At 42.5% G+C, this 21,507-nt stretch overlaps 1 protein-coding gene across 2 annotated transcripts in view; it reads left to right on the forward strand.

Annotated features, from left to right (window-relative positions):
* The window catches only part of PLPPR1 (phospholipid phosphatase related 1), a 254,231-nt gene that overhangs the window by 171,824 nt on the left and 60,900 nt on the right, over positions 1-21,507 (forward strand). Inside the window, exon 1 of one of the 2 annotated variants that reach the window (XM_082696794.1) lies at positions 10,495-10,562. The exons of the other annotated variant lie outside the window; for it this stretch is intronic. The gene's annotated coding sequence lies outside the window, so the exon portion shown is untranslated. Of the gene's footprint in view, positions 1-10,494; positions 10,563-21,507 lie in introns of those variants that run through there. 2 annotated transcript variants of the gene reach the window in all.

Genomic DNA, 21,507 nt, shown 5'->3' on the forward strand with positions numbered 1-21,507 from the left:
ATGATAAATTATTGATAAATGCATAAATAATGATAAATAAATGCATTAAAATAATGATGAACTTCCACACTGATGAAATCATGGTAAATATGGCCTCAAATAGCACTCACAGGAGCATAACTCAGAAAATTTTTTCAGGCATATATTTGAAGAATTATAAAATGGCATGTCACCTTTGACTTAGTGTCTCCTCTCCTAGAAATTCATCCCAAGAAATAGGTCAAAATTGGAAAACACTGCATGTACAAAGAAGTTGCCTAGATTTATTGCCAGATGAGAAACTGAAAACTGTAAATGTGCTACATTGGAAGTACACTCAAGTCAACTATGATCTATTGGTTTTATGAAAAAATATACCATCAATAAAAGTCATCCCTTTTGTGGATACGGTTTAAAACCTGGAAAAGTGTTTTTAGTGTTCTGCTAAGTGAAAAGATCAGATAAAGCCTGTCAATGCTGTGTTTTCAGAAATGCAGAAAGTATGCAGGCAGAGAGGCAAATACTGGAAGGAACCAAAGGGGAAGCAACTAGAGCACAACCTTTGGAGTCCCAGCTCTGACGTCAGTCTACGCCCGAGGGAGATTCCTGGCCTTGACCTATTGACATAACCCTGAGCAGGTTGCTTAACACTCTGTAAGATTCAGTTTCCTTTTCTACAAAATAGATAACAATAACATTGTACTGCTTATCTCATAAGGGTATTGTGAGGTGTAAATGAAAAAGTATGGATGGCATAGCACAGTGCTCTTAAATGTTACCTATTATTATTATTATTTATTATGAGCCAAGAATGGGAAGTTAAAACTATTTCATTTTTAGTCCAGTTGTTTTGGCATTATTTGTGCAGTTCAGGAAACTTCTAACAGCTATCTTTTAAAACGTAGTGGTTAAGACCGCAGCAATCTCAGCAGGTAGCAAAGGAAAACGATTAAAGCAGGGATAATAAAAAGACGATTTTGAAGATTTCACCCACAGAAGAGAGGCAAGAATTGCTGAAATCAGTTGCTAAGCAAAGCCACAAAGACAATTAGAAGGAGCACAGAGAAGGGTAATGAGCAGTGATAATTAAAGCTGCCACCAGATACACTCACACACACCGATTCACACACATCTATGGGTCCTTCAGGGAAGCTGATGGAGTCAGCCGCAGAGAAGAGGAAAGGGTGGTTATTAAACCAGTCATGTAGTGAACACTCGCCTTCACCCAGCTTCTCCCCCGCGGTAAAAATGGGAAGAGAAGCCGCATCATCAGCGTTATGCCAGGACGTTGTGCTGTTCTCGCCTGGTCCTCATCCTTGTCCTTGTCCTCATCCTCACCTCTCACTGTGGGCCAGTGGGGCTCCTGGACATAGCCGGATGGTGGGGAGTCCCTTGTCTGGGAGATTGGGTTCCCAACGCTGAATTCGTTTTAGCCATTTGCTGCCAAGAAGCTTTGTGAGGAAAGAAGCAGAGAATGCAGAAATCTGGGCGTGTTCTCCAGCCTCATGATGATGGTCACTGCCCTGGAGAGCCAGATCCTGCGTGTAGGACCCTCCCACCTTTGTTCTCTGGGTTACACCTGGGATTATCTGACAGACTGAACAGGGCAGTGTTCTGTTGCCTCACCGTGCCAAACCCAGCAAACCCCCTCAGCATCAGTGCAAACAGAATAGAGTAGAACGGGCTGAAACAAAATAGGGTAGGATAAAATAAATAGAAGTGAAAAAACCCAAAACACTAGAAATCTTAGAGGAGGTCAGTAGCTGGTGAACGATTTTCCTTTGGGCGCGTTCTTGCGAGCTCACTCATCTGTGATTTTTGCCTCCTTCGTTTCCCTGGGTGTTCTGCAGAAATCATGTTGTTCCGGGCCCATTTTGAGCACTCCACTGACCTCAAGTAATGTGTCCCCTTGCCTGTGTTTCTTAACCTCAGCACCAGTGACAGTTTGGGCTGGATGATTCTTTGTGATGAGGGTTATGCTGTGAAATGTAAGACGCTTAGAAGCTCCCTCTGGCCTTTACCCACTAAAGGCCAGTAGCAGTTTCTCTCCAGCTGTGACAACCAAAAATGTTTCCAGACAAGGTCAAGTGTCCACAGGAGGGCGGGAGATACCAAAGTCACTCCCAGGGAAGAACCTCTCTTCTAGATGGTACTTCTGAAGGACCTCATAGTCACTTTTATGTTAAAAATGCCATTCAAATGGGCATGGTGACTTAAATGTATTGCTCATCATCTCAGATTTAAAAGGGAGTTATTATTAAACTCATATTTCAGGTGAGAAAATTGAGGTTCTGTTGGCCAAATGTTACATAGATAATAAGTTGTAATATTTGGATCTGAATCTAGATTTCTCTGACTACAATTCATCTTTTTTCTACCTCTTGACAAACTAGAGTATTCTTTAACTATATGTGTCCAGGCTGCTAGGACAATAATACCATGGAGTTGGTGACTCAAAAAACAAACTTATTTCTCACAATTCTGGGGTCTGGAAAGTTCAGAATGAAGGTACTGGCCAATTCGGTGTCTTGTTCATAGAACAACTGGTGCGGGACAACTTGTTCATAGAACGCCTGTCTTCTCCCTGTGTCATCTAGTGGCAGAAGAGCACGAGAGCTCTCTGAGGCCTCTTTTCTAAAGGCTCTAATCTTGTTCATCAGGCCTGTCTCCACTCTCATGACCTGTTCACCACCCAAAGGCCTACCTTCCTAACACTATTCTACTGGGAGTTAGGATTTCAACGCGAATTTGAGGATGACAAAAACTCCAGTTCAAAACAATATCTATATTGCATACGGAGCAATAAAGTAAGGGTAAAGTAGCAAAGAAAAACATGAAAGAGTAGTATCAGTTCAGCTACCATTACATTATTAAAGTGCCAGTACCTTTTAGAACACAAATGTTATTATAATTCTGTTCTCTACCTAAATGGAAGTAATTTATCTTTGAGAGTAATTAGAGTCACAGAATTTTCTTTTTTCCAAGTATATTGGGTCTCTCAATTGAAACTCTGTAAAACAGACTTCAAACTGGTTTATATAACTGAAAAGCTCAGATATATTATTGGCTTCAGGTATGGCTTGATCCAGAAGTTCAAAGACTTTCACCAAGGACTTTCTCTCCTCCATCTTTTAACTGCCTCTATTAATGCCAGCTTCATCCCCAGATTAACACTATGAGCCAGCATTCACATGACACCATCAAAAAGAAAAGAGTTTTGTTTTGTTTTGTTTTTTGGTAGCTCCACAAAAGAAAGAGTCCACTCCTTTCTCTCTTAAGCCCCAGAAAATATTGCATTTGGCACTCCTGCACCATATGCCCATCCCTGGACCAATAATTGAAGACAGATGCCTGGATGTATGACTCACTTTAGCCGATCAAGGCACAACTCTCGACTATGCATGGAGGAGAAGTGGTTTCTGAAGGGAAATTAGGAATATGATCTCAGAAGATGGGGTAATGGAAGCTAATGGGCTGGGAAGGGGTATGACAAATAACATGCTTCTTCACCAGTTCTGAGAACCTACTTCCTACAGTTGGTAGTTTCCATTATTTAACACCTACACTGTGACCACCTTGTTCTGTCACAGAGCTTTTACCACAGACCTGTTTGCTTTACCTGGCATCGCTGGAAACTCCTTGGCAAGTGCCCAACTACAGTCACTAGACAGGTATGCTTCTTGGCCAGGCCTCCCAGCTGGCCCCTGTCCTTCCATCAGAACCTCTCTCAATCACAGGGACTCTAGTGCCAGACTCTCCTCACTGCAAGTAGCACAGCAGTTTGTTCTTCGAGTCCAAAGGAAAGGGACTTCCTATTTCTGAGCTCCTACTGTATACCACGCAAGTCACATACCCTCTATCATGTCTTCCTACACCCCACCCACTCTGTGAGGTATGTATTGTTACTGAACTTTACAGATGAGGATATAGGCGCTCAGAGAGGTAAAGTAGCTTGCCCAAATTCCTGTCACCTCTAAGAAACAAAACATGGATTCAAACTGGCACATGTTTCATTCTCAAGTCTGTGGTTGTCTCCAAAAGTGAACCCCCTAAGTTCAGTCAAGCAATATATATTTATTGAGAATCTATTTATCAAGAAATATCCTCAATCCTATTTATAGAAAGAGAATATAAAAGCATTCTCTTCTTTTCCCTCACAAGTGAATAAAAGGAAGAAGGAAATAGAGAAAACGGGAAAGACAGACCCCTTGTGTAAAGTGAAGGTCTGTAGCCATCAGAGTGGTACAGACGGCGCCTGGGAAATTAGCACCAACACGTAAAGCCAGAGCAAGCACAGCCAGGGTGAGGCAGGTTCTTTAGCTGACGTGCAGTGAGCGGCTTCAGGCAGTGACATCAAGTCCCCAGAGGGATCAGCAGCAGCGGGGGCAGCCCTGCAGGGATGTGGGGATCTAAGCAGCACTTGAGAAGGAGGTCAAGCCCACGGTCTGTGTGGCAGGCCCCTTACAAAGCACTTCAGCTCTGCCCCCACGTTGCCCTGCCCTCGGGGGATTCCTGTTAGAGAAAGATGGCACACTAATACCCAGGAGCTTCGGTTTTGCTAAAATTCAAATTCCATGGTCCAGAATAGAACAAATAGGAAGAGTGTTTGTCTTAAAAAGCCAACTTGGGTAAAAAGTTATGCTTGCTCGTCACCTGATACGGTAGTGTGTGGATTTCTTTCAGCCCTAGCAAGAATATGGTTTTGAGCTGTACCAAAATGGATCAAAATAGCCTCCCCAACTCAGTCTCTGTGTACCTCATACCTGCCCCCCGAAAGCCATGGAAACCTTTGAAGGGTGTGAGTTAAGCTGAGTCCTTTGCCTGTGATTCGTAATATACAGTTAGGATGGCACAGACGTAAGTAGCCGCTTCCCCAGTATATGTCTCCGAGAGTTTGGGCAGTCATACATGATTTGGCTTGCTCTGCCTATAGCCTAGAGCAGGAGCCCTCGAACTGGGTTCTGCAGAGAGCTGGGCTTCTGATAGAGAGTCATTCACCTGCAGCCAACAAGGACCTACAACGCTAAGTTCCAAGAAAGGACCAGGGCCTCAGGGCTTTGGATGTCCAACCCAACAAGTAGGCCAGCAAAAGGAGGCTAGAGACTATTTTCCGCCTGACCTGCTACCTGAGAGTATTAGGAAATGCACTGAAGACACTGGTTGGGAAAATTATGCTGTAATTTGGGGGAAATGATAACAATTTCAGTATAAAATGAAATGCCTAGTTAGCTAGAGTCCATCAATTTATAGAAAATGCCATATGAACATGGATGTTAAACCTATACCTGTAATATCTAATTATGTATAACCAACCTATACTTCATTACTGTGGACAAAAAATTATCAGTTTTTAGATTGTACTTTTTAAAACTTCTCAATAAGCTATGTTCAAGAGGAAACCTCTGTCCGAGTTCCTCTCCCGTTTCCCGTTAATGTGCTGGATCTGAGTATGTGGTCCCCCACCTTATAAAGATGGAATCACAAAGCCTCTCACCTCCCTAGAGGGACAGCTATGAGGAATGCCACTGTGCTTTAGCCTCTGACAATTGACAGTGTAAGAAGCCGAAGAAAATGGAAACATTCTGCAAAAAGAATTTTCTTTACAAGTCAAGTGGTGAGTGTCTTTGCTGTTGTTGATGGTTATCACCAACAATGGTATAAAAGGCTCCGCTAGAAAAACATTCCAAGACCACACCCAGAAAGACACAACCCACTGTTGAGTTTTGAACATTCCTTACAGTCCATAATGGGGAATATAATGAAGCTGTCGTTTGGATGACTGAATGGTTTTTTCCCTGCTCACTGAACCCAAAGTTATACTGGTGTTCAGGCCTCTGTTGACTGAGTCTTTGAGAGAGGGCATCCTGGTGGTGGTAGCTTTACTTGGGATGAGAGAGTGCACTGTGTGCTCTTTCCAAGCGTCTGTAGATGGCCCAGTGTGGGCATTTGTAGACACCAGAGAAGATTGCTGGACATAAAAGACTTGTTAACATGCTGGGCCTGAATTCGTGCCTGTTCAGGAATCTGTCAGTAGAGAAATGAGTTTTACCAGTGACTCCTTCTTAAGGGAAAAGAATCATTAAGTCAATTCCTTACAGGCTGTCTGTGGGGAGATCATGTGGTCACTGCTCACACTGCAGCTTCTGGAAAATGGAAAGCACCACTGACAGAGCTAAGGAGGGCCATGCCTCACGTCGCTGGGCAGGGCCCGTTTGTTCATTCTGGTCCCACACGGCTCAACCAAAGCAGGAGCCAGACCGCGACCAGATAAGGACTCTCCCACACACTCCCAAGTTTCTGGAACTTCCCATCCCAATTGCAAAATGTTCCTGTGCGGTTGACCACAAAGAAGGAGCCTACGGTGCAGATAGCTGGGACTGAGCAATCAGAGAAGACCCCACAGCAGCCAGTGTGTGTGGAATGCTCGGACACAACCATCTGTCATACCCCATCTCATGTGCCACAACCGGCTTTGGAGGGGTCGGATCCCCTCACTTAGCATGACTCTCCCGCGGTCCCCTCATCTGCGAAGCTAAATGCTAAGACTTCAAAGTGTTAAATACTAGAGCCAGTTTGGTGATTATGAAGATGCTTTTGGAAAAATGATAGAATCCACTCCTGTTATACCAAACCAGATACAAATATTGGTGCTGGAATGGACCCTTAGAATCAACCCATTGATACCATTTATTTTGCAGCTGGAGAAACTGAGGCCCAGAGAGATCAAGTCCCTTGCCCGGGGTCACTCGGTAAGTTTAGTAAGAGAAAGAGGACCTGCCCCCTTGTCTCCTGACCCCAAGTTTAGTGCTCTTTCTCCAAGACCAAAGAGCCCATGGCTGCTTTTCATCTTTGATGGCCTCTTTTCCTGAGTTTGCTCTCTGACCTGATGGCTCAACTGCTTGTGCTCTGGGCCGGTGCCATAGAAGCTTTCTCCAGAGGTGGACCTCCTGGCAAAATGTCACCTCTGTGGCAGAACGATATATTGAGATATTAATTTGTTTTCATGTGTGGGTTTTTATTTCCTGCCTTCCCACACATCCTCTATTTTGTTTCAATGCCAAGCAAGTGCCCAGGGGTCAGGGTACTTTTTAATCCCAGGGATGTAAGTCAGGAACAACAGCAAAATTTACTTAAATTTACTGACTTTTCTTGTCCTTGATGAGAGCTTATACTCCTTAAAGTGATTATCCTAGGAGCCCTGGGAACAGGGGGGAAATGCAGGTGTCCCCGAGGACCAGGAGGGAGAGAGACGGAGGCGTATTTCCCCAAATTAGAGAAAAGAAACAAAATGGGTGGATCTTTCAATTAATGAGACCTGTGTCTGGCTGGGTGTCAGAACTTCTGTAAGGTGGCAAGACTCAAAGGTGACATCCACATGGGACACCATAGAAGGCTGGGGTTGAGCCCTGGGGCTCTGAGCCCCAGCAAAGCTGTGTGTGCCCTGATTGTGGCTCAGAAGCAGGAGCCCCTGGAACCGGAGGAAGTGCGTGAGCTGGATACCAAGGATTTCAGGACCACTGGTAGAGACCAACACCCAGGGGCCTCTCTGATGTGCTGTTCAGATCCTGCAGGGGAGTCCCAGTAATTATGGCAGAATAAACTTCTTGTGGCCCAGTGTGATAGTGGCTCAAGCCCAGCTGGAAATTGACTTAAAAATAAAATTAAAGGGCTTTCTTTTTTTTTAATACACGAATTCATAGCAGATTTTTACCTGCTACGTTTGTCTTAAAATTTTTATCAAAGTGTGGCTCTTACATTTGCCTCAACAACCGAAATCCTACCCACGTGTTTTTCAGTGTATAAAAAGGCCCAACTTCAAAGCTAATGATTTGTCCCTGAGAAGGTTTGTGGTATGGTGGAGGTATTTTGTCTGCTCTGTGAAGCCTTTGCTGACCACATACCCTCCCCTGGGCTACTACTGTATCTTGTGAGTGCATCAATAATTGCACTTGACCCTCTGCATTATAATTATTTGTGTACAGGACTGTCTCCCCTGCTAGACTGCGAGCTCATTAAATGTAAGGTTCGTGCCTTACTCTTGAGCGCATTCCCCCAGGACCCAGCACAGATGCGAGCATGTGGGAGACCATCAGTAAATCCATGTATTATGCTGTAGTGTGAGCTGTGGCTTTTCCTGTAGCATCTTTCCTCCGAGTTTCAGAACAATATGTGGTCCAGCAGCTCAGGCTGCACATAATTTTATTTTGAGATTAAAAAAAAAAACCACAAAACACAAACCCTGTGCGTTCTTCATTTGACCTAATGAAAACAGGAGAGCCCAGAGTTCCTTAAACAGCAGAAGTTTCTAGATTTCCAATGTTGTCACTGCTTTTTCTTTCAACCTAGGTCAATTCAGCAAACTCAAGGAGAACACCTAGTGTTTTCAGGGCGCTTTGCTTGATGCTGTGTGAAAGCATGCCCCCACACGTGCTCAGCTGAGAGGTCCAGCCTACTGGGGAGTGTAAGCAAAGCCATTATTGAAGAGAGTTAGTTGACTGGGGAGAAACAATAGGAAGTTAATACAGTTTGGAGGAGAGAAGTAGAAAATACATGAGCTGGAAGAAGCAAATGAAGAATACTTCCTTCTCTCCAAATCACTGTATTATCTACCCAGGAATCGATATAAAATGTTTTGAGCTGCAACCCCCAAAGAGATTCAGGTGACCAAACTGGCCATGTCCATGGCCTGCCTTGTCAGAATCAGCCAGTTCTTAATTCCGAATGAAAAATGATTAAGTCTGTTTGCAGAGATTTGTGTTTGTTACTGGATCAGAAGTTTGATACTGGATCAAAGCCACAATGATACATAAGTTCTTAAGCATAATTTTATATTGAAATGAAAATAGAGTGTATTTGTGATTATTCAGTCCAAAAAGTGCAGTGTGAGATTTAAATGTTACCTGTATTTATTATTTTCTAGGTAGTATAAGTGCCTTACAAGCAATTTTGGGGGCACTGGTTAGTTCTTCCCTAAGAATAAGCAGACCTTTAGAGATTAAAGCTCCTTTTTTTTTTCTATTTATAAAAGCAACGCCTATAAAATGCAGAAAAGAAGAAAAAACCTTCCATTGTTCAATCATTCAAAGAAATCCACTGCTGGGCGCCTGGGTGGCTCAGGGGGTTAAAGCCTCTGCCTTCGGCTCAGGTCATGATCCCAGGGTCCTGGGATCGAGCCCCACATCAGGCTCTCTGCTCTGCAGGGAGCCTGCTTCCTCCTTTCTCTCTGCCTGCCTCTCTGCCTACCTGTGATCTCTGTCTGTCAAATAAATAAATAAAAACTTAAAAAAAAAAAAAAAGAAATCCACTGCTAATAATTTGTTGTATGTCTTTCCAATATTTTCTATGCATGTTTTATATCATAGTTTGGGATCATGTTGTTTCATATATGGCGTCTCCTACTTGTCCTTATAATAAAAAAGAGCATTTAAAAATACCTTTTAATTCTTAATCTCACAAAATGAACTGAGGGTTTCTGGGGGAAGGGGGGTAGGGAGAGGGTGGTGGGGTTATGGACACTGGGGAGAGTACCTGTACCCTTGGGGCTAATAATACATTCTATGTTGATAGAAAAATAAAAATAATACATTTAAAAATACCTTTTAAAAATAAGATGCCTAACTCTAAAATGCCATGCATTTGAAAGCTTTTATCTCTCAGTCTCCACAATTAGACCTTAACAAAATCTTTACCAGGAAGTAAAATTCATCAAAACTGGCCATAAATTTAGAGAACCCATTGGAGGGTCACAGCCAGCAAAGTCAGCAGATTCTGAAACCTCTCCAATTTCTGTGCCTTGCCAAGTGACTGAAGTGGAGAGGCAATTTGACTATTGCCTTCTGACTTTAATTAATGTTTAATACTCGGTGGCAAAAGCGCACTTCCTCTTGTAAGTTCTCATTAAGTTCCTTTTGAATCAGTTAACACCCTGTTTATAAAGATGTGGATATTTTCTCTAATTACTGTAATTCTGGCTACTGTTGTAAAAAATCAGTGCTCCGTATCCCACTGTCAGAGATCATTACAGATGCGTACATACTTCTCCCCTCCCTCCCCTGGAAACGATCCAACCGTCTCTGGAAATCAAATGCATTAAAAGGTTTAATAAAGGGAAGGGAAATCCAGACAACTCACGTCTCATTTCAAGCCATTCCAGAACAAAACAGGGATGTAGTCATCAGGGCGATGAAATATGGTCTGTTTCAACGTTCAGGATATGGATGCAGAGTTGTGTTACTTATAATACATTTCATTATTGTAAAATTCAATTCATTCTGCAGAACGAGAATGAACTGAGGTGATTTATGCACTCAGAAGCACATTTCGCACTCCTGGTATTTCCTTTCCTGTGGAGAGATACCAGGGAGGGTCTAAACCCTGGCCTTTCTCCACCCTTTCAGTTGGCCCTCCCCTGGGGTGGAAGGACTGTGTCACTGGCAAGTTTGGGAGGACTGGGCCTGCGTGCCTCTGCTGCTTCTTCCTTTCTTCCCTGTGGGAGCCAGACATCACAAGAAGCATGTATTCTAGTCTGTTCTTTCTGTGTGGGGAAGGACGGTGGTTTTCTAGCACTGTTTATGACCGACTAGGTAAGTCCATTTAATTCTGTGGTTCCATTTAAGAGATCTGTCTAGGGGGTGCCTGGGTGGCTCAGTGGGTTAAGCCACTGCCTTCGGCTCAGGTCATGATCTCAGGGTCCTGGGATCGAGTCCTGCATCGGGCTCTCTGCTCAGCAGGGAGCCTGGCTTCCCCCTCTCTCTCTGCCTGTTGCTCTGCCTACGTGGGATCTCCATTTCTCAAATAAATAAATAAACTCTTAAAAAAAAAAAAAAAGGTCTGTCTAGGCCCCATCCCCTAACCCAGTCTCTAGAAGTAATGAGGCCCTATCTTGATTTCCCTTATACCTTCTCACTCTCCTAACTGATTCAAAACACTTGGTAGGTGAAACATGTGCTGTTTACCAGCTCCATTCAAAAAGTCACCACCCCAAACACAAGGCAGGTAATTCAAAAACAAGGCAAAATAACACTCTTTTTTTTAAATGTGTTTTTCAAGGAGTTGGTTTTGTTTTTTGTTGTTGTTGTTGTTGTTGTTTTAATCAGTCACTCTCTGTTCTCAATTTTCCCTGTAAATTCTGCTATAGCCTCAGCCTTTTAGGGTTTACCTAATTATGGATCTATTTAATAAAAAGGAGGCTTGGGGGAGGAGACCTAGCTGTCAACGGTCAGAATTTTCCCTGGCAGGAGGCTGTTATTCTTCATGCCTGATATTTTCTTCTGTTGTATTAGAAATTATCTTCCCCATTTTACTGAGACTGGGTGAAGCTGGGCAACTTGCCCATATTGACAGGCTGGTTTGTAGCAGAGCAGGGAATTGAACTGTCCAGCTCCCAGGCTAGAGCTGCTTCTTCAGGAAAGCTTTCACTACCTCTCTCCGCAATCGCTACGCTGACATTCTATCCTTTTGCTGCTTAGGCCATTAGGAGAATAAGAGGAGGGAATAAGGGAAGAGAAAATGGCACTTATACAAAGAATTTGTAGGGAGTTGGAAAACGCCATGGATTGCTTGGGGGCCATCTATAACCTAAGTCTCCTGCTATCAACCAAGACTTCTTTTTTTTTTAGTTTTTTTTCCTGCCCCCAAACAGGATTCTACATTGTTGTGTTCTTTTTTTTAAGATTGTATTTATTTGAGGGGTGCCTGGGTGGCTCAATGGGTTAAGCCTCTGCCTTCGGCTCAGGTCATGATCTCAGGGTCCTGGGATCAAGCCCCACATTGGGCTCTCTGCCCAGCAGGGAGCTTGCTTCCCTCTCTTTCTCTGCCTGCTGCTCTGCCTACTTGTGATCTCTTTCTCTCTGTCAAATAAATAAATATCTTAAAAAAAAAAGATTGTATTTATTGAGAGTATAAAAGCAGGGGGAGGGGCAGAGAGAGATGGGGAAGCAGGCTCCCCGCAGAGCAGAAAGCCTGACTTGGGGCTCAGTCTGAGGACGCCAGGATCATGACCAGAGCCCACAACAGAAGCTTACCTGACTGAGCCACCCAGGCTCGCCTGCTGGCCTGTGTTCTTGTCTTTTTGTTTTAAGCTACTCCGTTTGTGGTAATTTAGTCCAACAGCAATAAGAAACTAAAGCACTTACCTAAGAAACTTTCTTTTTTTTTCTTTAGTCTAGTTGACACATGTTACATTAGCTTCAGGTGTACAGCATAGTGATTCCACAAGTTTATATTATGTAACTCACCACAGGTGTAGCTGCCATCCGTCCTGATATGTTGTTCTTACGGTATCATGGACTATCTTCCCTGTGCGGTGCCTTTGATTCCTGTGACTCATTCTGATCATTCCATAACTGGAAGCCTATGCTTCTGGCTCCTCTTCACCCATTTTCCCAATACCCCACCCTCCCTCCCCTCTTCCACCGCATTAAGATGTCTTATTTGATTATGTTTTTGATTGTTTTGGTCTAATCAAAATTCTTTCTTATTGGAAGGCAATCTTGTTGACTTTTTTCTTCCAAATTCATTCAGTGCTTTGAAAATGTCAATACAAAAGGCAAATTTTCTTGAGTTATTACTCAGGGAATTCTCCCCTCTGAGAAGATTAAGATTCATTTATGTCACCACAGTAACTAAACTCATCTTTTACATCTAAGTGTACCCTATTTTTGTAAGCAAACTCTGCTTGCTGTTGATTCAAATGTTGTAAAGAGAATAGTGCTATTTTCCCTCCTACTGCTGTAGCCAACATCAGGGAGAAGGACTATCCTATTAAGCTGAGAAAAATTTCACCCAACTAGAAATTCATGTTGCAGAAGTTGAGTAATTGTTCCAGAGGTCAAGGCAAGTTTCGTAGAGGGGTACCTAACCCGTGTTTGCCACTTACCTAAAAGGGACTTAATCAGTGTGTAAAGTAAATGAAAGTAATAATCTGGATGGGCCTTAAGGGTGGGTGGGAATCAGACTTCTCATGCATCTAATAGACTTGAATCAAATCAGAGAAACCTATGAGTACGTGTGTGTATGTGTGTTTTGATATAGCCTTCCTTGTGTTGTTCCCTGAGTCTCAAATTGTAAGTCCCAGAATTCTAACTTGTAAGATAGACCACTAACAGTATTTTTGAGGATAGAGAGTAAAAAAGCTGGGATATCAAAATTTTCTATAAAATGTAATCATCTGGGGTGCCTGGGTGGCTCAGTTGGTAAGCAGTTGCCTTCGGCTCAAGTCATGATGCTGAGGTTCTGGGATTGAGCCCCATGCCAGGCACTTCCCCTTCTGCCCCTCCCCCGATCATGCTCTCTCTCTCTCTCTCTCTCTCTCTCTCTCTCTCAAACAAATAGAAAAAAAAAACTTAAAAAAATGTAATCATTCATAAGTAATTAGATCCACCACCTAGCATTTGTCATAGCAGGTGTGGAAATTTTGCGTTTATTTTTATTGGTATTTAATCATCTTTATCTCCTGACAAATTTCGGGGCTTGTGTGTGTTCCAGAGTGAGGAAGTGCAGCTCTTTATCTCACAGAAGTGCCTTCCAAATCCACATATTCTCCCTTTCTTCCCCAGTTCCTTTCACGATTGTGTGCCTTTGCCCGCACCAGAGGAAGGGAAGGGAGAAAAACAGACCAGTGTTTGTTGCATCAGAGGAGTTTCTAACACAGAGAGAACTGTCTGATTTCACTCTCATTCCAGCAACCTGGGAGCTAGAAGCATCAGGGAGGCTTTGCACCGGGATGCAAATTGAGCTCGCCTCTCATTTGCCAGGACGCGGAAATGCTGACTCTGCAGCTGCTGCGAGATTTTTTTCTCTCGCGAAAAATTTTTATTTCAGGCCTCCAGCATTTTTCATTTATCTTGGAAAAACCAAATAGGTACATGCTGTACTTTTATTTCCTTAAGTTTCATTTAGAAGAGACGACATTTCTCTGTGGGTTTTTCTGAGAAAGTAGTTTCCTATCTGCTTTGATTTGTTCATCATTTTCAAGTGCTACCAATTACCAAGTGCACTTAGTCCCCGAGTCAAGTTCTCCAGCTGATAGAACACCAATGCCCCCTACTGATAAATTCCCCATAACCTTTCTTTAGAAAAATGAGAACCTCACCGCCCCTCTTAAAAAGGCGTGGTATTCCCCAGCCCTGTCTGAAAAGGGCATATGCTTCTAGGGTCACCCTAGTCTGCTTTATTAGCCTCTCATTAGGGTAATTTCATCTATTAGTCTTTACTAAAGCAGCTAGAAGTTATTTCATGCTTGGCTGGCTTTATTAGAAAAACAATTTTAAAGGTATCAGCGGAGCTTTATACCTGACAAAATGAGAACCAGAACTAACATTTGATTATGGTAATGTAATTCCTGTTACATTGTATTTGTCTTTAATGAGAAAAGTCCCTCAGAATGCCTTTATATTTGTCTTTCTGTTTCTTCAGTATTTATAGAATTTCTAACATAAAGAGACTTTAAAAGCTTAATGCTTCAGATTTACTTGCATCCTATCTGATGTCATCTCCATCAAGTAATTGCTTGGTTTCTCCTAAAAACAGAGAACACATCAGCTATCAGAGCAACCCACTGCACCTTTGACCAGTTCTGACAAAAAGATCATGCAAAATTTTTTCTGTTCTGCTTCCAAATATTAGGCCAATTTCTACCCTTTGGTTGCTGTAACAAATTTTTGCTATAACAAATCTAATTCCTATTAATTATTCAAATATTTGAACAGAAAGATCATGCCCTTCTCCTGGCATTCCTCTCTTCCCCAGGAAGAGCACTATAAACTTTCAGAGAAGAGGCAAAATTCTGTAAATGTGAAACCGAGGGGACAAGGACTTAGGACCAAAAGCCTGAAGGATATAAAATTCCAATTTTCAAATGATGTCCTAATTATTAGTTTCTCTCTCTCTCTTTCACACACACACACACACACACACGGACTTTTCATGGTTACAACATACACACTTTAAAAATGGCCGTCTATGATCTTAGTAAAGGGACAGGAACCAAGTGTAAAAGTATGATTTGAATGTTGCCACAAAGATCCAACCTCAGGGCTCCTTCATGAATTCCCGAAAATTGTTAGACCTTCCTGTTCGGCTCACATAGTCTTAAGCAAACAGTGTCAGAGGAGGATTTCTGACAAGGTTGAGAAAAGAGTGAACCTGGACAGAGGTTTTTTAATCAGCAAATGTCTCCCAAGGCCATTTGGATCTTCATAAAATGCTTCTCATTCCATGAGTTCTGCCATTTCTCTTCAGGCAGATGCAAAATCAAGACTCCTGCTGCTCTCTGAGTTACCCACTCCTCCGCTACTTTTATTTGCAATCTTAATTTTGCTGTCTAGGTGGCCTGTCACCAAGGCCATTGCAGTGTTTTACTTAGAAAGGCAAAGAATGACCTTAAGCCAAGAACCAGCAGCCATATTTGTTAACTGGTCTTGTTCCCAGTTGAGTCTTAAGAGTTGCTCTTCGATATCTTAATTTTCTTAAGATAATGCAGGATGGTTTTACATGCTGTGTTCTCTGGGAAGCAGACACAATTGGAATAGGAGTGCAAAAGGTTCACTGGGGAGTAACATCTGTGAAAAGTGCGTGAGGCTGTATTGGGCAGATGGAGGTAACAGTCCATGGTACAGACCAAAGGAGATCTCTGCCAGCCACTGGGGAGCTCTAGTGCAACCTTTGTTCATTTAAGGAGCCCCCAGTTGGACAAAAGTGGCTAGATGTTTGAAACACATCTTGTTTAGCTGTTGACTGGAGAAACTTCGAGAAGAACTTGGCATGGCCTTGGCTAGCACTGCCTTGCTTAGTCATTGGCTGGAGCTGCCCTGAAAAAAGGAAGACCGCTCGGAATGTGAGGTAAACCAGAAGGAGCTAACAGCTGGAGGCTGCCAGCCAGCTGCCTTCGTTGCAGCTGGGCAGCAAGTTCCTTTCTTGAAGGGAGGGATCTGGCTTAGTACATCTCTGGTTTTGCCACCATGGTTGGTTTATTGTTACCAAATCCATCTCCAGTCAGTCCACATTTGTAGCTGCTGTTTTTGTGTCCATGGCTGTGTAACCAACCGTGCCATGTTAATCATTTGAAACTCCAGATTTAATGGTTAAGAGCAGTGTTACTTTGTACTCCAGTTGGTGGATCAGGAGTTAGAAAAGGGTCTGGCTGTCTGGCCCTGCCTTAGATTTCTTTTGGTGCGTCCAGTTTGATGTTGGCGGAGGCTGCATTTATCTGCAGGCTGTGTCGGGTGTTCGGGACGGTTCACTAATTGATGGCAGCTGAAGCGGGCTGTCCCCCAGGAGTTCCGCAGGTGCTCTCGAATAGAGCACCTACGTGCCTTGGGCTTCTTGCCGCACGGTGACTGAATTTACAGCGGGAGCACCCCAAGATTAAATGATCTCGGAGACCAAAGTGGAGCTTCAAGGCTTCCTCTGACCTAGTTTTAGAAGTTGTGCAGCGTCCCTTTCATCCCATGCCATTTGGTCACACAAACCGCCTTCACAGGGAGAATTGGACTCCACCTCTCAATGAGAGAAACAGCAAGTCATCTGCTGTGTGTGACTTATCCTTAATCCCTGCTACACTACTGTTAATTTTCTTTTCACTCCATGATACTTCACACAAATATTTCCCATTTGTCAATCACTGTTCCTTCAATGTGATGTCAGAGTCCTTCTGGCTCTTCTTTAATGTTTTCTTACTTTATATCTGCCTCAATTTAAGGGGAGCATCAGAGCAGAATATTCTAAATGTCGACTGATCAGCCCAGAGAAAAAGCAGAACTCTCCCTGTCCGTAAATTCTGGAACTGTTAATAGAGCAGGGGGAGAACAGACTTTTATGAACATGACACGGCAGTATTCATGCACATTGACCTAATTTATTAAGTAAACCTGATTTTAGTGTTCACTGTGTTCCAGGAACTATGCTAAGTGCTGGGGCTACAGAAATTTAGTCATGTCCTTGTGGAGCTCCCAGTTTAGTGGTGAAGATTGTCATGCAAAACAAGTGATTACTGCTGTGTTAGGCACTGTAATAAGAAAATGAGGCTTTATGTGAATACAGAAGGGAAAGTTTCAAATGCTGCTAGGAGAGAAAACAAGGCATTATGCCTTAAGGAAATTCATCAGGCCAAGAAATGGAAGAAAGAACAATTGAAGCAAACGGTAAACGGTAAAATGTATGAATAGGCACAAAGATATTAAAAAAAAAAAAAAAGGACAAATGTAGGTAACCTACTTTTAGTAGAAATGTATGCTTAGTTCTTTAGCTACTTCTAGGGAAGAGCTTTGAGATGAGATTGGAAAGCCACAGTAGACTGAGCCTCAGCTCGTCAGGATCTTGGGTGGCATGCTAAGGAGTTGGGATTTTGATCCCCTTGAAAAAGGAAATCAACAGACTTGTATTTTTAAGAAAGTATTTAGTGGCAGTATGACTTGGAGTCTGCCTTAATGTGAAATAGAAAGTAGCAGGAAGACAGGCACCTGGGTGTCTCAGGCATTTAAGCATCGGACTCTTGATTTCCACTCAGGTCACGATCTCGGGGTCATGGGATCCATCTTTTCGCTGGGTTCTGCGCACGGAGTCTGGTTGGGATTCTTTTTCTCCCTCTCCCTCTGCACCCCTGCATGCTCACGTTCTCAAATAAATAAAAAGAGCTTTTAAAAAGAAAGAAAAAGTCAGGGACAAGTCTTCATTTTCTGGCGTACGTGACTTTATGGTTGTGGGGGCACAATTTTCAGAGAAGAAAATACCATAAGAGGAGGTTTCCAGAGAAGGAGCGTGGGTGATGATTAATAGCGAAAATCTTGAGTAGGAGATGGCTCAGAAACATCTAGAGGAAGCTGTTGAGTATGGATTTAGAAATAAAGGTTTGGAGTTCAACAAACTCTGCTAAAATACGTATCTGTGAATAATTAAATACAGGTGGAGATTGAAGCCATGGGAGAAGTTCAGTAGAAAGTAAAGTCTAGGGGCGCCTGGGTGGCTCAATGGGTTAGGCCTTTGCCTTCAGCTCAGGTCATGATCTCAGGGTCCTGGGATCGAGTCCCATATCAGACTCTCTGCTCAGCAGGGAGCCCGCTTCTCCCTCTCTCTCTGCCTGCCTTTCTGCCTACTTCTGATCTCTGTCAAATAAATAAAATAAAAATCTTAAAAAAAAAAAAAAAGATGAAGTCTAGAGCTCAAGAAAGGGGTTCATACAAGAAATAAAGGTTTCAACATACAAGAGGCAGTTGAAACCCTGGGACGATGTGAGATCTCACCCAGCACAGACGGTCAAAAGAAAGCACAGAATTAATGGTAGAATGGGATGTGTGCATGAGGAGAGTTGAGACAAGACGGAATTCTGAGACTAGGAAATTAACCACAAAAGAAAGGAAGCCAAGGGAAGAGAAAAGTTCAAGAACAAAAATGTGACCAGGAGTATCGAATCCTGCTGAGGCATCACATAAACTGAGGATTGAAAAATGTTTAACAAATTTTTCGATTAGGAGGTCACTGATGACTTAATGAGAGTAGATGAAGTTAACCCATGAGTAGCTTTGCAGTGTGGGAAAGTGAAAGAGTGGGCTCGAGGTAGAAATAAAATCCAGGGAGAGTTTTAATTTATGTTTTGTGCTTTGTTTTATTTTAAATGTTTAAGATATGCTCAGAAACAGTGAAGATGGAGAGGTTCAAGAGTCTGAAAGAGGAAAAGTCATGGAGAGTAGCGTTTCCAAGAAACAAAAATTAGTTAACATCTGAGAGTGAACAGGATTCACCCCCAAGTTGTTCCTTTACACTGATGCCCCTCTCCCCACCACCAGCCAATATTTAAGCAACAGAATATTTTAGGTCCAGGTGTTAGGGCTTCTGTTATCTCTGTGAAATGTCTTTAAGTTGCATTCAGTCTTTCATTCCAGACTGTTGAGAACTTTCTGGATTCTGATTTTGTCTTTCAATATATATGCTATCCTTCCATGGTTCACATCAGTTAGAGATTTGATAAAGCTGACTTCTAACTCATTGACATGAAACTGAGAAATGCACACCCCTGGATTTCCCCATTACTATTACTACTGATTCATTAATGAAATCACATTGAGTTCACCCAATATTCAGTATACCTGTCACCCAGTCTACGTTTCTATCTTGTCCACATGGTTCTCTAACTCACCTTTTGCCAGAATCCTGGATGCAATCTAAATGGACCACAAATAACCCATCTGCCTACTCTGCCAATCTTGTACACCATTAAAAAAATGAGACATAAGATGAAGTGATTCATGCTGAACCCATCCTGGCTCAAAGATCAATACTTCCTCTTCTAAGATCAAGAAAAGTTGCCCTGCCTGTGACATCCATTCAGCAATCATGCCCAGAATAAATGTGAAATCCAATCATCATCATCAGTAATGCTTTTAATTCTGTATACTTCCCTTTTAGAAATTGGGAAATATGTTTGCCCGTCTCCAACCTTCCTCTTTCTCTTCTCAATAGTTTCTTAAAACTCTCATTTGCAGGGTGCCTGGGTGGCTCAGTGGGTTAAAGCCTCTGCCTTTGGCTCAGGTCATGATACCTGGGTCCTGGGATTGAGCCCCACATTGGGCTCACTGTTCGGCAGAGAGCCTGCTTCCCTGCCCCCGCTCTGCCTGCCTCTCTGCCTACTTGTCGTCTCTGTCTTTCAAATAAATAAATAAATAGGGACGCCTGGGTGGCTCAGTTGGTTAAGCAGCTGCCTTCGGCTCAGGTCATGATCCCAGCGTCCTGGGATCGAGTCCCACATCGGGCTCCTTGCTCAGCAGGGAGTCTGCTTCTCCCTCTGCCTCTGCCTGCCGTTCTGTCTGCCTGTGTTCATGCTCTCTCTCTCTCTGACAAATAAATTAAAAAATCTTTAAAAATAAATAAATAAATAAATAAAATCTTAAGGGAAAAAAAACCCCTCTCATTTTCACGTTTTTGGTTTCCTGGATGTGATTTCTGTTATAAAGCATATATACACCAATTTAAAGCAACTCTGTTCTTTCTTTGATCACTCCTTAGATTTGGGATAAATGCCATTCTAACTTTATAAATCTAAAGATCTTTTCTCTACACAGGGAAGATAGCCATCCAATAAATACTGGAGAATTCTGCTTTCTCCATATCTTCCTTTAACATCATATTAGCATTTTATCTTGTTGCACCAAATATAACTGTAGCATTTTTGTTAGCCACAATTTACTTTGGATTTTAGAAGTGTGAACACATATTGAAGAGGTCCACTGTCTTAGGTTGATCTCAGCTCTATTCCCTTTAATCTTTTATATATTCAGTCTCAACAAAAAAAAAAATTGGTCTCAACAAAAGCTCCCCATAACAACCCAAAGAATTTCTTTCAAGTTGTTTCTCCTCCTCTTCTGAATAATTAGAACTTCATTTTTGAGAATTTTAACCATCCAGGCCAATTTCTTTTTTTAGGTTCTCGAGCATTAGACCCATTGCCAGGTAAATCTCAGAATCTTTTGAATTCTGCTTTCATGAGTTCTGGAGTTCACGTCCCACTAAACTCAATCTTTCCATTCTTAGATATACTTCAACAAGAGAGAGAAAAACATGGGGAAGAGCAACACAAAGGCAACTCCAACACTTTTTCTCCTCCTCTTTCAGACTTGCAGACAAGATAACTAGGTACTTAACATCCACTCCTCCTTCATCTATAATGTCTGAGAAAAGGAGTTTTATAGCCATCATCAGGAAAGAGAAACTAAAGAGGTATTTATAAGGAAAAGTGTTTTCAGTTTCTAATGCGGTTTAGATTTACCGCCTGGCAATTTACAGAGTATTGCTTATTGTATGGTTGTCAGGATGCACTTGAGAGAACATGGGCCATAGGCTCAGTGGTCTGTGTATTGGCACCCCTCTGGCTGGTGTCTGGATCTTGCAGCTCTACCCTTTCATCCATTTACTGAACATGCACGCATAGCACCAACCACATACCAGGATCTTAGTCTGGTGCACTGCTTTTTCATGATCTCCCAAAATAATATTTTTTCCAGAACCAGGGTACTCATAGGAACATTTTTTAGGGATTACAGTGGCATGATTGTTGCTATTCTATCTTTCATACCTCTAAGTCTTTGAACATGTTGGGCGAATGTAACCTGTTCTTAAACGTATCTAGCTAAAAATATTTTTTCCTGATTCCCAGGAAATAGAGTTCTTCCCCTCCTTCATATAAAATAAAGGAGCCTGTGCCTAGGAAGGACTTGAACTCAGCCTGGGTTAGCTCATACAGCAATACTAACAGTTTTCAGTATCTGTTGTAGAGACAGTAAGAGAGTGATGATGTGAGATAAAGTGTCAGTTGATGGGGCTTGGACCAGCACCTTGACCACATACCCTAGTTATGACAATTGTGACATTAAAGATGACATATAAATGTGAAGACACCATTGGAGTGATCTTTTCCATACTGGATTCCCTGCCCTCTGGTGACCTTTGCCAGAGGTCAAAAGGCAGAAGCCACAGTCGAGAATGAAAAGGTACCCATGATGAATGATTATTAACTATGTAGAATATAATTCACTCCCT

Source organism: Mustela nivalis, assembly GCF_964662115.1.
Source record: "Mustela nivalis genome assembly, chromosome: 13".
Classification (NCBI taxonomy): Eukaryota; Metazoa; Chordata; class Mammalia; order Carnivora; family Mustelidae; genus Mustela; species Mustela nivalis.